Source organism: Diorhabda sublineata, chromosome 6 (assembly GCF_026230105.1).
Source record: "Diorhabda sublineata isolate icDioSubl1.1 chromosome 6, icDioSubl1.1, whole genome shotgun sequence".
NCBI classification, from domain to species: Eukaryota; Metazoa; Arthropoda; class Insecta; order Coleoptera; family Chrysomelidae; genus Diorhabda; species Diorhabda sublineata.
This window is the reverse complement of record NC_079479.1, coordinates 25,046,295-25,061,410: the sequence shown is the minus strand read 5'-3', so window position 1 is coordinate 25,061,410 and position 15,116 is coordinate 25,046,295. Positions and strand designations below refer to the sequence as shown.

General features: G+C 32.6%; 1 protein-coding gene across 1 annotated transcript in view; it reads right to left on the bottom strand.

Annotated features, from left to right (window-relative positions):
* The window catches only part of LOC130445363 (zinc finger homeobox protein 4), a 282,274-nt gene extending 270,629 nt beyond the window's left edge, over positions 1 to 11,645 (bottom strand). The window contains exon 1 of the mRNA XM_056780950.1: positions 11,540 to 11,645. The gene's annotated coding sequence lies outside the window, so the exon portion shown is untranslated. The remainder of the gene's footprint in view (positions 1 to 11,539) is intronic.
* Between the last annotated feature and the right edge of the window lie 3,471 nt (positions 11,646 to 15,116).

Sequence of the window (15,116 nt, the reverse complement as noted above, 5' to 3'; positions counted from 1 at the left end):
CTATAAGGGAGGTAATTAAAACTTACCAAGGTAATATCATTGGCGTAGACCAAACGATAGTTGAAGGCTTCGTAGTACTGAATAACATTAATTGAAATGAAAGTGTGCACACTGAACGATTTCATTCAATTTTTCATAAACTATATTTAAGAAAGTTTTTGATTAGATTAATTTTCACTTCTTGTAACAAAAAATAAGTGATAAGAAATATTGATGATGAAAATTAAAATTCGAACTTATAGGAAGAATTAGACCACAATTTCCATACGAATTAAGAGCTGTATTAAGAAACAAAAAACCTGGAAGACTTAAAAGAGCTACTAGTATTAGAATAGATGAAAACATAGAATGGATATAATATGATAAACAAGAAGGAAACGTTTTTATTGAGCAGGTCTATGAAGATCGTAGGATCATGAGCTCAAAGCGAATAAGGTTAAAAGAAGAGGATACAACATAAGTCATTGGAAAGCTGCATTTGCTGCAAAATGGATATAAAACCAGCCTAATTGTCACAATATGAAGTAGAGCATGAAAAGAAAGGAGGTAAAAACTCATTCATACAGTAGAAAAAACAGAATCAGTAAAAAAGTGATAATATAGAGTCAAGCTATTTTTTTGGTAAATAAATAGTAAAAATCTGTACGAATGGAGCTTAAATCTAGTAAAATCCCATTGGTTCCATTTACACCAAGAAGGAACCTAAAAAATATGGTAAAATATACCTAGGGAGAATAAGGAGAAGAGGAAGAAGGAAGTAAGTCAAGTATCTAGAAATAAAACTCATTAGTAGACATTTGTGGTATCCACCAAAATAATTCAAAACAACCTACAATGTATATCATAATGTACAAAAGAGGTGAGGATTTAATCACCACATACTGTGATAGATATCAAGAAGCTATTAAAAGGATCAATAATTGAGTCAAAATTTATAATGAAATGTCTATAAAATCTAAGTAAAATAGGAAAGAAAGCAGTGCGCTTTCAATCCTTTTGTAGCAAATAATCTGGTGAAAGCCTAGAGACTTCCTTTACCGAACCAGAACCACTCTGTTTCCCAGGGAGAAACCAATTGAAAGTATAACTGAAAAAGATAAAAAGCCAAACACTTTAATGAGAGTCTATATAAGGTCTTAGACACTTGAGACTGTTTTGTGAAAATTATAACGGGAGAATGAAACGGGGTTTAATCGGGATCGGAAAGCAATACTCTGCATAAATGCCTAGGAGAACCCAACGTGTAACGAAAAATAATCCTTCACCACGGTTTCTCCAAATCAAGCGATTCTCACTTTGAAGTTTTCTGTTCTAAGATTCGTTTCCTTTATTCGAAATATCTTCTTTCTCTAAGAGGATCTCGGGACAATTAGCCTACCAGGATACACTCGACAACTGCTTTCTGGTCTTGGTTCTTATGCTGATTCAGCTTTAATAATCAGAGTAAAGAAAAAAATGGGAAGAGGATTCTGTAAACTAGAAGAGGCTGCAAAGAATATGGACTGGAATAAACCAAGAGAAAATAGTATAAGGTGCTAATACAAGGATAGAAACTATACATAAATACACGTGAGAACAACACACCAACAATATTAGAGCTAACATGAATAGAGGAATGGTGAGAGGAAGCAAAGCCATAGGATCATGAAGTGAGTTGATAAGACCACAGGATTTATCTAGAGCCGCCGAAATTTGTGAAACATGGGCTTTAGCAATGGCAAATGTAATAAAACTAATTAAGTAGGAAGGAAAGGTTTTCAGAAAAATAAGAACGTAAAAAGGATTTTAATGATGAAGGAGTGTCCAAAAACTGGAGAATTTGTACGAATATACAAGTTACGTGAGCTCAAAGAGTAAAATCGTTGCGACGCTTTGAAGGGATACCGCAAAAATTTATTCACAAAAAGGTCATTGATAAAAGAGAAGTGGGTACACGTAGGAAAAGGAAAAATTATTGGATGTGGTCCTGGAAGATCAGTATCAGGTAGAAAGGTAACACTTCTCTTAGGAACCTAAAAGGCGAAAATATCATCTTTTTACAAAAAGTAGATGAGATTTTTGTTCGTTAGGTTTACTTACTGATGGTGTATTAATATATCATAATAACCACGATTAATTCTCTCATAAAAAGCTAAGGAAACGAGAAATTTTTTAATCATTTGTACATTTTCTAATTATTTCATTATTTTACACACTGACTTTATAAGAAATGTGAGATCCCATATAACATCCATACACCAAGTAATTAAAGTGTAAAATTTTCATAAATATCAAAATTGAACATATTGTGATTATCAAAAAATATTGGTTGCGATTTTTGTTTGCGTTCTCTGAAAGAATTTACCATAGTGATGGTAATATTTTTTTACGCCATCAGGAAGTAGATTATTCGTATTTCAGCGAACAGAAATTTCACCGACTTTTTGAAAAAAGCTGATATTTCGACGGGAGAATTTTCGATTGAAAATTAGGATGCTTTTACGTTATTACGTCAAAATAAAATAAATATTGCAAATCAAATGAATTACAGTCTGTTAGGGACATAATTTCCACAAAATTTCGTGAAAAATAAAAAGGTTTTTGTAAATAATAAATATAAAAAACAAAAAAGTAGTTACTACAATTTTTCACAAAATCTTTCAGGTTATGTGGAAAAAAGCTAATACAAAAGCTGTAGATATTTTTATTACCTACAACTTTGTTCCATACCACTTGTAGTTTTGCTGGAAATCGGGATAAATCCTTTATTACCCTTAAAGAACTCTCCTTATTTCCCTTCCAGACCTCAGATCACCCGTAAATTATTTTTCCTTTAATTTTTATTCTCTTCTCCTCCAATGGCTATTAATATTCAGTCCAATTTGTATATATTTCGTGATTAAATAAACATTTTATAAAAATGAAATTAAATAAAGCTGATGATTAGAATCGAGTGATAGAAACCACTTAGAAATAAAGATACTCCTAGTTATATTTTATTATCAATTCAAATTTGGATAGAAAAAAAATTTTGAGTGCGTCTATGAAGTTTGTTATTTTCGTTCAAACTCCTTCAGTTTTCCAAGAACCGTCTCCAATTCTTGTTATTTAGAATAACCTAAATATGTAACTATCACTAATTAGCAGCTCATTATAATGCAACGTACACTGAACATAACAAGATTCAATGTTTATTTCAGTGCTAACCTATTTATTATAGTTGTAGGTGTCCGTGGATAAATACATAAATCTTTTTATGGGGATAGTATATAGAAATATAGCCCCTTGAAACTCACACATAAGAAAAATAATATTTTTTATGTATGTACATGATGTTTATCTATAATTAGTGATTATACGTTTCACACAATAAATCATTGAGCCTTACACGTAGCTAGTATAGTAAACACACTTAATATTGAAATAATAGCAATTAAGTTCAATACATTTTTCTTGTAAATATACAAGTACCAGTTTCTATACAAAATTCGAAGGTAAGCAAAGTGATTTGATATTAATTTACATTTTTTTCTTCATTTAATTTCATTGTTTTTGAGTGAATCCTCAATCTCGTGACACAATTTTGAGATATCCAATCCTTTTAAAACTCAAAAACCTTATTGAAAAAGGATGTACTTTTTGTTTTCAATATTTTATTGTCTTCGGACACAATAACTAATTGCAATAAAAGCTATAGCTAGTCAAAAATCTTGAAGCTAAATAGGGGTTGAGTGATATTTTTGACATAAAAGACACTTTACAGAAAAATAAATTTTTAAAAACATTTTTAGACATACTTGATTTAAAAATTAGTCTTTTACCAAATAGTATAATAACCTTAAAATATGGAAATTAGAATCGAGTTATTTTTAACTCTTACAAGAGTACTAAACAAATTAACAAACGACAAATCTACGGAATACTCATTATGGAAGGTGACCAAAAGATTGAAGAGGTCAATCACCCAGAATCGTTCAATCAAAAACCAAGCTGGGCTAAAAACAATCAACAATAAGCAAATAGATTGCATTTAGCACACACTTGTATAGCTATCGAAGGCAAAAAACGACTTAAACAGATAATACGAACAACTCAGCTTGAGAACAACTTAAAATACCCTAAAGGAAAATATCTACAATAATTAAAGAAAATATCAAACCAAAGAAAGCTTCTGACTTTGACTCAGTCACCGGCGAAATACTATAACATATCCCAAAGGAAGCTATAATTAAATTAATGCATGAAACGTCTAGTAAACCTAAGTAAAATAAACAAAGAAAGCAGTGCGCTATTCATCCTATTGCAGCGTACCAGACCAAAAACGTCCTGTCTCCCAGAAAGAAACCAATTGAAAGTAGAACTGAAAGAGATGGAGAGCACTTGAATGAGAGTCTATATAAGGTCTCAGACACCTGAGACTGTTTTGTGGAAATTATGACGAGAGGACGAAACTCGGTTTGATCGGGATCGGGGAGAAATAATCATCAATATTCTGGGTTGTATCATAAATGCCCAGGAGAACTCCAACATGCAGCGAAAAATAATCGCACTCCAAGGCTTTTCCAAATCAACCAAATCTCGCTTTGAATCTTCCTGCTCTAAGATTCTATTCATTCGAAATATCTTCTTTCTCTATGAGAAATTAGACTACCAGGATACACTCAACAACTGCTTACTGGTTCTTATGATGATGCTACTTTAATAACTAGAGCAAAGAAAAATGTAAAGAGGATTCTATAAATTAGAAGGGGCTCTGGAAAAATACTAAAACATATACCAAAGAAAACTATAATTAAATTAACGTATATTAACTGCGTTTCAGAGATCTTCTGAAATTGGTTTTAGTAGCCGTCTTTACCCTACAGGTTCTTATCCAGAGATGTAAAGACATGAACAAACACGTATACCAGTGCTATATCGATTTCTCCAAGCCTTTCGATAACGTCAAACCCGAAAAACTTATCGAGGCTCCTAGAAACATTGGCACTGACGGAAGAGATATCCGTATTATTGCTAATATGTACTGGAGTGAAACTGTAAAAATAAAAGTACAACTATCAATAACAACAGATGTGCTAACAACACAAATTATAGCAAATATACTCTCCTTGAATATATTAAAAACAAAACGTATGATTATTAGCAAAATTCAACATCATACAGTGCGTCTAACGATAAGCGATGAAGACATAGATCGGGTAGAAGTGTACACACATATCGGAGTCATAGTAAACGCGAATTGGATAGAAAGATAAGATCTGCATTTACCAAAATAAATTTATGTCCCCAATTAGCTTGTCCTATAAACAATTTCTAAATACATAAATGTCTGTCCCTTTCATGCAATATATTTGAAATGAATTTGAAAAAATGTGTTCCTTGTTCTACATAATGACATAAATTTCTTTAATTTCTCATTTCCTAGACCTTTTGATATATAAATATTCTTGATTTTAGGTCTCTTCTGTTTTAAAATTAGTTTTTTTCTATTATTTTTGGAAGAGAGATAAAATTTGACGTTTCGACTTCTCTTCAAGTCTGAATCAAAATATGATATTTACACTGACAATTTGCGTATTTATATTAATCAATAGATCACCTACATCCTTGTACTAATTGTGATGCTATCTACATAGGGCAGACCTCTCAATATTTAAAAATACATTAAAAGGTCATCAATACGATAAAAAAAATAAAGATGCGTTAACGAACCATGAAATATCAAAAAAACATTAATTCAATTGTAAAGATTTAAAAATTGTTTGAAAGGAATCTAATACACGAAAAGAGGAAAAAACGAATAAGCTATAAATGGTAAACAAGACCTGAATAATTTAAATATTTACTTTGACTTTATTCTTATTTTGATATTCATAATGAAGGTGATCTACTGATCAATATAAATACGCAAATTGTCAGTTTCAATATCATATTTTGATAAAGACTTTTATCTTACTTTTGAAAAATAATTAAAAAATCTAATTTTAAAACAGAGTAGACCTAAAATCAAAATTATATATATATATATATATATATATATATATATATATATATATATATATATATATATATATATATATCAAAACTTTAACGTTGTGGGTCAAATTTGTCCTAGAATCAGATTTTATAGACACTTTGAATAACCGAATTGATATGTTGAAACGTATTCCAACGTTCAAAAACTAAATAATTGCGAACCAAATGTCGTAACGATTTCACGATGTGCTATATTCTTCACGGATTCAATAATAAAATTTATTAATTCTTTCTCTAATTATATTTGTTGCTACAAAACTACGCCCACGACAATAGTGAACTATATAGATGAAATAAATACATTAATTCAGTATCGTACTCATGAAACTTCTCAATAAAAATTGGTTTTAAATAAATTAAAATACGAAATTCTTATTAAAAAAATGTATAATCTGAAGCACACAGTATTATATAGCATTATTCTGCATTTATAGATCGCTCAAGCAATTTTTATATCTAAGGCGGAAAGGCACAGGTAAGTTTTTGGAGTTTGGAATGCCTATGATATGACGAAAAAAAAAATCATTATAAATATAGATTATCTACATATCGTATTGAAGAACTAAAGTTATAAATAACCCCTTTGCTTTAGTGATGAGGAAGACTGGTTTTGGTCTTGCCTTGTAAAGAATGTAAGACCAAGACAAGCTGAATACTTGCAATGCAAAATCAAGACCAAGACTAAGACCAAGTTGGTCAAGACTTATGCAAGACCAAAGCCTGTAAGACTCTTGCAGTTTTGTTTTTTTTTTCACCAATTCAATAATGTTTATTTACCTCATAAAATCATATCATACTAATAAAATAAGTGTAGCATGCTAAAACGTGGATCTTGTTGTAAACCCATTCAAAATAAAGGGTTGACGGTTGATTGATGGGAGGTAGTTAAGAGATAATTTTATTATTTGTATATATAATATAATTATAAAAAAAATTCATAATTGTTGCGTTGCTTTTTTTTTAAGTATCTAGTAATGTCGATAACAGGGTTTTCTGCTATCACCTTAAAAATATTTGAATAGGTAAATAAATATGGTAAATACAAGGTTATTCTTTTGTGACGTAGTGTATGTATTTTGGGACAAAAATACAAAAAGAAAATTTAATTTTTTAACAAATGGATGAACTTTCAAACAGAACTTTCTGAATATTCGATATCATCATATCAAGGAAACCTTTATTACAGATTTACAGCGATATAGTTAACTTGAACTTAATTTTTTGGAAAATGATTAATACCTATGATTTTCAATTATAAATCAGAAACTAATTTCACCATAAAATGCAAGACCTGTAAGACTCTTGCAACAAAACCAAGATCAAACTATACAATACCAAGATCACGACCAAGACCAAAGCTAAAAGGCAAAACTGTTTTCCAGATTTTCGTTCAGATGTCAGTAAATAAACACCTCTCATTGAGAACAGATGCATCCTAATTACTTTGAACAAAACTTTTATGTCATTAAAATTAATTCATCTCATCTTCATTGGTAAAGAACGTAGAACGTACGCCGACTTCGTTGATGGTTATTTTGACATCAATGAGCAAATTCTATCACTTCAAAAGGGAGTTCTATAGCTCAGCGTTAAACTTAAACAAATTCTTATTAAGTCATTAAAGAATCTTCAATATCTTATTTGAACTCTGAGTTGAGCTCGAAAGAGACGATTTCGTAAAAAAATGAGGTACTGGAAGTTGTGGGCTATGAGAAATTGGAGCCGAAGATCTGGATATTCGATGGGTTTTGCATTTATGCCTTCACGTCTTCTAGAGGAATTAACTACGTAAAAATAACACTTACCGATGTGATCTCTAGGTTTTCGTCTAATTCATTATTTTTAAAAATTATATAACTATTGAATAATTTTTTTTAATATAATAACTCAAGTCATAACTAAGACAATAGCAATATTTTTAAATGATGTGGGTATTTTTTTTAATTTTAAAGTATAGGGTATGAAGAAATCACAAAATAAATTTTAGGACCAAGGCTGACGAATACATACAATTCTTCAATCAATTTCTGAAATTATATTTCTAAACGTTATTATATAAATATTGTACATACAAAGATATTACCAGAGTGGCTAGAATGTAAACTGAAATTTTGCTATAAAAAATTGTATTATGCCTTTTTCGTAAAAATCTCTCGGCGGCCACGAAACCATTTTTGCACGAAGGATTACTTTCGAATTGCATTACCGAAAAAATAATATTCGCATGGCGACAAATCGGGACTATAAAGAGGGTGTACAAGTGTTTTCCAGCTTAATTCTTTCAACGTTTCCATTGTAAGATGTTGTCATTTTCAGTGGATTTGGGTTCTTTGTTGAGAAATGATGAAATCCAAAGTTGACAAAATGTTCAGTTTATTGAACAGAGTCTCAAAAGGTACCTTTCGAATCGTTTGACTTTACTTGTTTTGATTAATAGCAGTCTTTGTATCTTATAAAGTAATTTATCTATTATGTCTTTGGCTGAAATTTTGCTCACAAATTTACTGTTTACATTTAAACCTATCAACGTTTGAGCTTCGACATCTTTCTTTATCCAAGCTGAAACGCTTCCTTTTGACACAGCACCTAATGGTCTGGGCTTTGCCCCTGTTACAATTTCGTGCAAGTCCTTATTCTTAACTGTTAGGTTCAATTTAAATCGCCATGAAATAAAATTGACATTTCCCTAATTCTCTTGACTTAACCTTTCCATTTGAGACTTTACAGTATCCATTTTGCAGTAAATTTTACAATTCAATTGACTTCTGACAATTTTTAAATAAACAAAATGAATTTACAATCTTTCTTGGCGATTTTCTGACTTAAAGCGACTTGCGTGTATGTTGCTCAACGTTGTCTCGCAGTGTGATAACTGCTCCGGTGTCGATGATTTGTAGGTTATGTTGATCGTGCCGGTTCTAACACTCTGGACTGCTTTTCTCAACTTTCAGGTTGCTTTCCTGTTCTGACTTCCAAGGAAACCCTTCCACAGCTGCCCTGGGCTCATTACCTGTTGTTACTTTCAGTGGGTTTGGGTTCTTTGTTGAGAAATGAAGTCCAAAATTGACAAAATGTTCAGTCTATTGAACAGAGTTTCAAAAGGTACCTTTTGAATCGTTTAACAATACTTGTTTTGATTAACAAAACTCTTGCTAAACAATCGTCGGATTGTTGCTCAATACTCAACAATTCTTGAGATTACAAATTGGAGCACGTTTGCCTGTCGCCATTTCATCTCTGCCAACTAAATTGAATTAAAAATTAACATGAACATGGTTACCAACTTTGACTATCTATGAAACAAAATAGTGTGAGGTGAGGATAGGGTCAAGGTTGGGATAGGTCGGGTCAGCTTTCAATTTGATAAATTCTCAACATAAGATGAGCTGTTTGTGGTCTGGCGTTGTCTTGTGGAAACAACGCACTACGGATTGGAATATTGTTTTACCTTGTTTTTTAGAAGATTATCATAATACTGCGCTATCACAGTTCATTGCTAAGTAAGAAAATTAACTGCAATTACTCCTTTCATGTTCCAAAACATGGTACACAACACCTCTCCGTTGACAGTGTAACTGATGTGCATTTGTCTTACTTCCTCCATTCTATAGACCTAAGTCTTGTCTTGATTTGGGTAAACCTCGGTGTAACAAATTTTCTCCATTTGTTTGTGATTTCTGCTCTAAATAGGCCGAAATTTCGCGGTAACTGAATTATTGTTCATAACTACCTACGCTGATGCCCAAAATGAGTATTTCTACAGCGTTAAAGTTCTCATCGGTATTATTTATTTTGTGGCACCGCGCATGTGGCAAGTTTATCATTACATCTCGGCCTTTTCAAAAGCGGAAAACCATTCATAGCCCAATCGGATTAGTCACGAAAATTCTAAGCAGCAAATTTCCTTTGGAATTCGTTGGAAGGGGGTAACTGGTAGTTTAAATTCAAAAAGTAGAAGTACCAGACTTGTTGCTGCATCCATCATCTTGATTTAAAGGGTTATTTTTTGTCTCTTGAATAACACGTTTATTTTCAATTTTACACGAGAAATTGTGATAAAGTTAGGGTATCATTTGAAAAACGTTTTCTTCAGGAAGCCCGGCACAGGACGGACTCCGGAACAATTATACTCACCGGCAAATTTTTAAATATGAAGAGTCAATAGCAAAACATATTTTGTTCTTATATGCCTTCAGCGGTTGCGATACTACGTCTTCAATATTCAACGTAGGAAAATTGAAATTCATCGAGACTCTCAAAAAAAAACAACAATTTGAATAAAGCTCTGAGCTTGTTCTGCGAGGCAAACATTCACAAACATTGCTTGGCTGAAGCTGGAAAATGTTTTTTAATCGCATTATTTGGAAGCGATGAAAATGTACACTCGACGACCCAAGATTCAAGAACTTCACAAAATTAATTACTAGGAACATATTCAATTTTGAGACACTTCCACCTACATCGGCAACAGCAGAACAACATATCTACAGGACGTACCTACAGGTGCAAATGTTAATGGAGTATGCAGTCAACGCTACGGAATGGGGGTGTGAAAAACTAATCGTGGACTGGAGCCTATCGCTACAATCGCCGATCCAGCACCAGAACTTTTACTGACCTAAGACCTAACCATACACTTGAGTCTTGTAGACGCACTCATCTCTAAATTTCTGAAGTAATTGTAATGTTTATCTTTCGTCGCCTCTATTCCCCTCTAAAATTTGATACTTCATTTCTTAATTATTCAAATTACATTTTCTGTCAATGGAATGTCAACTTTATAATTGAATACTTAACGTTTCGCGTAAGATCTTTGTTTTTTCTTGGCAAATGGCTGTTCAATTGTTCAATTTATAGCATCTTTTACAAAATGTTCAACAAATTACTTTTTTTTTTGTTAAAAACATATTCCCCTTTTGAACAATATATTTTCTTATTGTTGCCCATTGAAATATGCTGCCTTAGGCTACAATCTTCAATATCTTATTTCTTAGATCTTTTGATATGCTTATGCATATCAAACATATGTTTTTTATTATGAGTCTATTCTGTTCTATTAGTTTTTTTAATATATTTTTTGAAGATAAATAAAAATTGACGTTTCGACATATTTGAATCTTTATCAAAATGGGGGGATTCGAAATGTTAGCTTGCCATTCCTCAAAGGAGAAAACAACTAGTTTCCTGGCTAATACCATGAAGAATACTGAATTACATCTTCTCCGAAGAATGTGATGTCATCGACAAAAATTGGCATCCCTAATGGCTCGCAATTACAAGGAGAGGGTCGTAACTACCGACTAGTTTCGACGTTGTTGCGTCTCTTCAGAATGGCGTAACGACCTCTCGTTCGGAATCTCTAGTCCGAAATGAAGATAAAGTCAGCCGGCGCTGCTACTCCTATAGACGTCTTCTGACGACATCTTCACTTCAACTGCGAACCATTAGTAGTAGTAGATATCTAGCCGTAGACGGTGAATTAAATTATTAGATGATATATATAATGATACTCTAACTAACCTACCTCAAGTGCAATTAACTTATTTAAGATATCGTATTATCTACGTTGAAAGTCTACTGTCCGGTTTTGAAGAAATGCGGCACAAATACTAAATTTCATATTTCGACAGCTGTTCCAAATAAAATTTAACGTTCCGACTCGAGAATGTGGTAAATCCTATCAAATTATATCCATTAATTTTTTTTTCATTTCAAGCAACGTACTCACTTCAAAGCGTTGGACAAATTAATAATAGCAACACTTTGATGAAAATAGCATTTGAAAAAATGCGATTATAGAAAAACATGTGGTTAATTTATTATTTTGAAATTTGTCTCCAATTAAATATATAACGACATAACGTCAAAAAACAAGTCAGTGTGAGTGCAGTATTCTTTAAGAATACTTTAAGTATATTGAAGATTATCCCATTTTAGAGGAAGAAGCAACACCACAAGTTTAGACCGACAAGCCTGTTGACAAACTTATTTGAAGCATTCACCAGAATTATTACTCCACGACTAACAAACTAAACCTATTGCAGTTTAGAGAACAACCTTCCGAGTTGAATATGGAACAAATGACCATTATAAAATCATCAATAAACCACATTATATAATACAAAAAGCCCATATTATCAGTATTCGTCAAATATGAAAAGGTATAGACTCCATAAACCACCATGAAATATTTGAAACTATCGCAAATTGCCGTATATACCTCCTCTATATTTCTATATATCAGCAGGCAACAGCAAATGTCAAAATACAAGCAGAATCAGATCGGTTGAGAATCGGAAAGGGCATCCGACAAGGTGACACAATTCCTCCCAAATTTTTCACACTCAGACGACACCCCTGCAATCGCAAGTCAGATAAAAAAGCTGACCAAGAAATTGTATTTTGAATATTGAAGCTGAAGATATTAGCTTCGAAGTGACATGAAATATTGCAATGTCTTTTGTTCTTATAGTCCAAAAATATGTTTTACCATCCAGACCCGTATAAAAGGTTATATACCTAACCCAACACTATCAGTTATCCATCTCTTCGTTTACTTCTTCGTCGTTACCAAAAGACTGGTAAGCACATCGCTAAGAAATCGGGCCCTTAGTGGTGTTCAAGTCCAACAAGAGCTCAGAGAAATGCGAAGAGAGATCATGAGTAGCTGGATAGAAGAATTAAGGAAGCGAATCTTGAGCTATAAAGGCCAGCTACTTGTCCCAAATTAATCGCAGCCCTGCGAATCTACGATTTGCCAGAAAACCCGTTAATTGGACTGACGAACAATGGGTCTCTCTATGGTAGCGACAGAAGAGAAGCAAACGAGGTTTTTGGAAGAGGTTCCTTGATGGTTTTTATTGGTACCGGTGGTAGAGCGGATTAACGGCGAATCGATACATCGAAGAAACTATGGGGATTACGTCATTCCCCACACCAGTTTCATCAGCGAAAACTTCATCGTCAAAACGGCGCTCACTGAAGAATGGAATAGTTTCGAGCAAGGTCAAGGAACACTTCTTTCTCAATAACAATATAGATCACTCATTATGAAGCTAAGACTAATAGCTTTGGGATTGCAATATACAACGAAGTGCCAAGTCTTATATCATTTCCAACCTCCGTATAGTCTCCATGTAGCTTTCTGCGACTTTGGATGCCTCCCAAATTAAAAATGTCACTCAAACGACATCACTTCGAAGATATAGAACTAGTGGAAACTCTTCTTCAAAAGACGTCATTAAAAAGTAGATGAAAATATGACAATACGATTGACAATAATTGAACAAACCTCGTAAAGTCAATTTTTTTTTAAATTTGGGAGGATTTACCGACACCTTTATCGACGTTACCGCGCACAGGTCTATAACCTCACTTAAAAATCAAAACACCACAAGCTGGAAATCAAAATACACTAAAAGCACTAACTGTCAACTGTCACATCCGAAAGTGGTGAAATGCGATACGTCTATTAATATATCGCGACTAAGCGTTTGTCATGTTAACATTTCTAAATGAAACGACCAGGAATAATGCGAATTTTCATTAAATATTTCAGTAACTGTAGCGAGTTAATCGTAGTCTAAATTTACGCTCTCGTCCCACCCTCACATTTTCAGAGGCATGCTGAATTTTCAGTCTTCCAGTTTGCTTTCACTATTTTGTTTGGATATGACTGAGCAACCGAGTTTTTCTCTATTTAACGTAGTATAAAGAAATAAGGAATAAAGGAATGACGATAATTTTAGTTACATTCTCCATGTTTCTAACACAAATTTCGATCATTTATATTATAAAGAAGGAAAAAAATGAAATATATCATTGAAGAAGAAATAGGAAAAAACAATAAGCATAAAGACACAACAAGGATCATTTTAACTTATGGAAAAACATGGATAAGTCTAGACAATATACTAGCTGAATTGCTTGAAGTTAGACTAGCTTTAGACTTGATGTGGATCTATGATACACTATTTGACGAGAAAGGTTATTAACTCAATTGGAAAAACTCCTAGGTACTAGATATCGAATTAAGATGCAGTCTGACTACATTTGCTATCAATGACATACAGAGCAGGGTGCTTCTAAACATTAGCGAATGCTTCAATTCAAATTGTAGCCTTCGCAGATGAGTCGTGGAAGAAGCTTTCAAAGTAGAATTGATGATTGACGTTGATGTAGATGAAAGCTACTAGCAATATAGTTCCCAATTAACAAGAAAATAGAGTGGTCACGTCTTGAATATCGTATCGAATTTATTGATCTCGATGTAATTTTGAATAGCAAGAGATTTTGGAGCAGAAGTGGTGAAAGAGTAAAAGTTGAGGCTAACATATGAATATTTAATTGTACAGCTTTCACTGCAGTAATTGTATCAAAATATGAAGCTTTGATCTTTTATAAACATTTGATGTGGTGAACTTTCTGAAAATCTTAAGTATAAAACGAAATAAGTGAGTAGTTATAAGTCTAATTGATCGATCTTTCAATGAGGTTAAACGTGGATGGATGGTATTAGAAATGAGGTAATTTTAGGAAAGCTCAAACAGGAATCAAAAGGAAACTGAATAATTAAAAGCTGTTTAAAGTGGTACGTGCACATAAATAGAAGAACACCATAAAGCGTGAAAAGAAAAGTCACAGAAGCAAAAAGATACAATAAAAGAAAACCTTGGCTAAAACTATTAATACAAAAAGAAGGAAGACAAGGGAAAACAGTAATTCTTTCCTAGCCTTTACTACTTCATTCATCTGTTGTATTGTTTTCCCTTCTTCTTGTGCTAATAGTGTTAGCCAAGTTTTTCTTTTATTGTATCCTTTTGCTTCTGTCACTTTCTTTTCACGCTTTTTTGTGTTCTCCTATATATGTGCACGTACCACTTTAACCAGCTTCTAATTATTTTTGTTTCCTATTGGTTCCTGTTTCAGCTTTCCTAAAATTACCTAATTTCTTATCTTATCTATCCACGTTTTTCCTCATTGGAAGATCGTGCAATTAGACTGTAACTACTCACTTATTCGTTTTATACTCAAGATTTTCAGAAAGGTCACCATCCAAAGCCTCTGTAAATGAAACGAACTTTAATCAATCTTTAAGAATT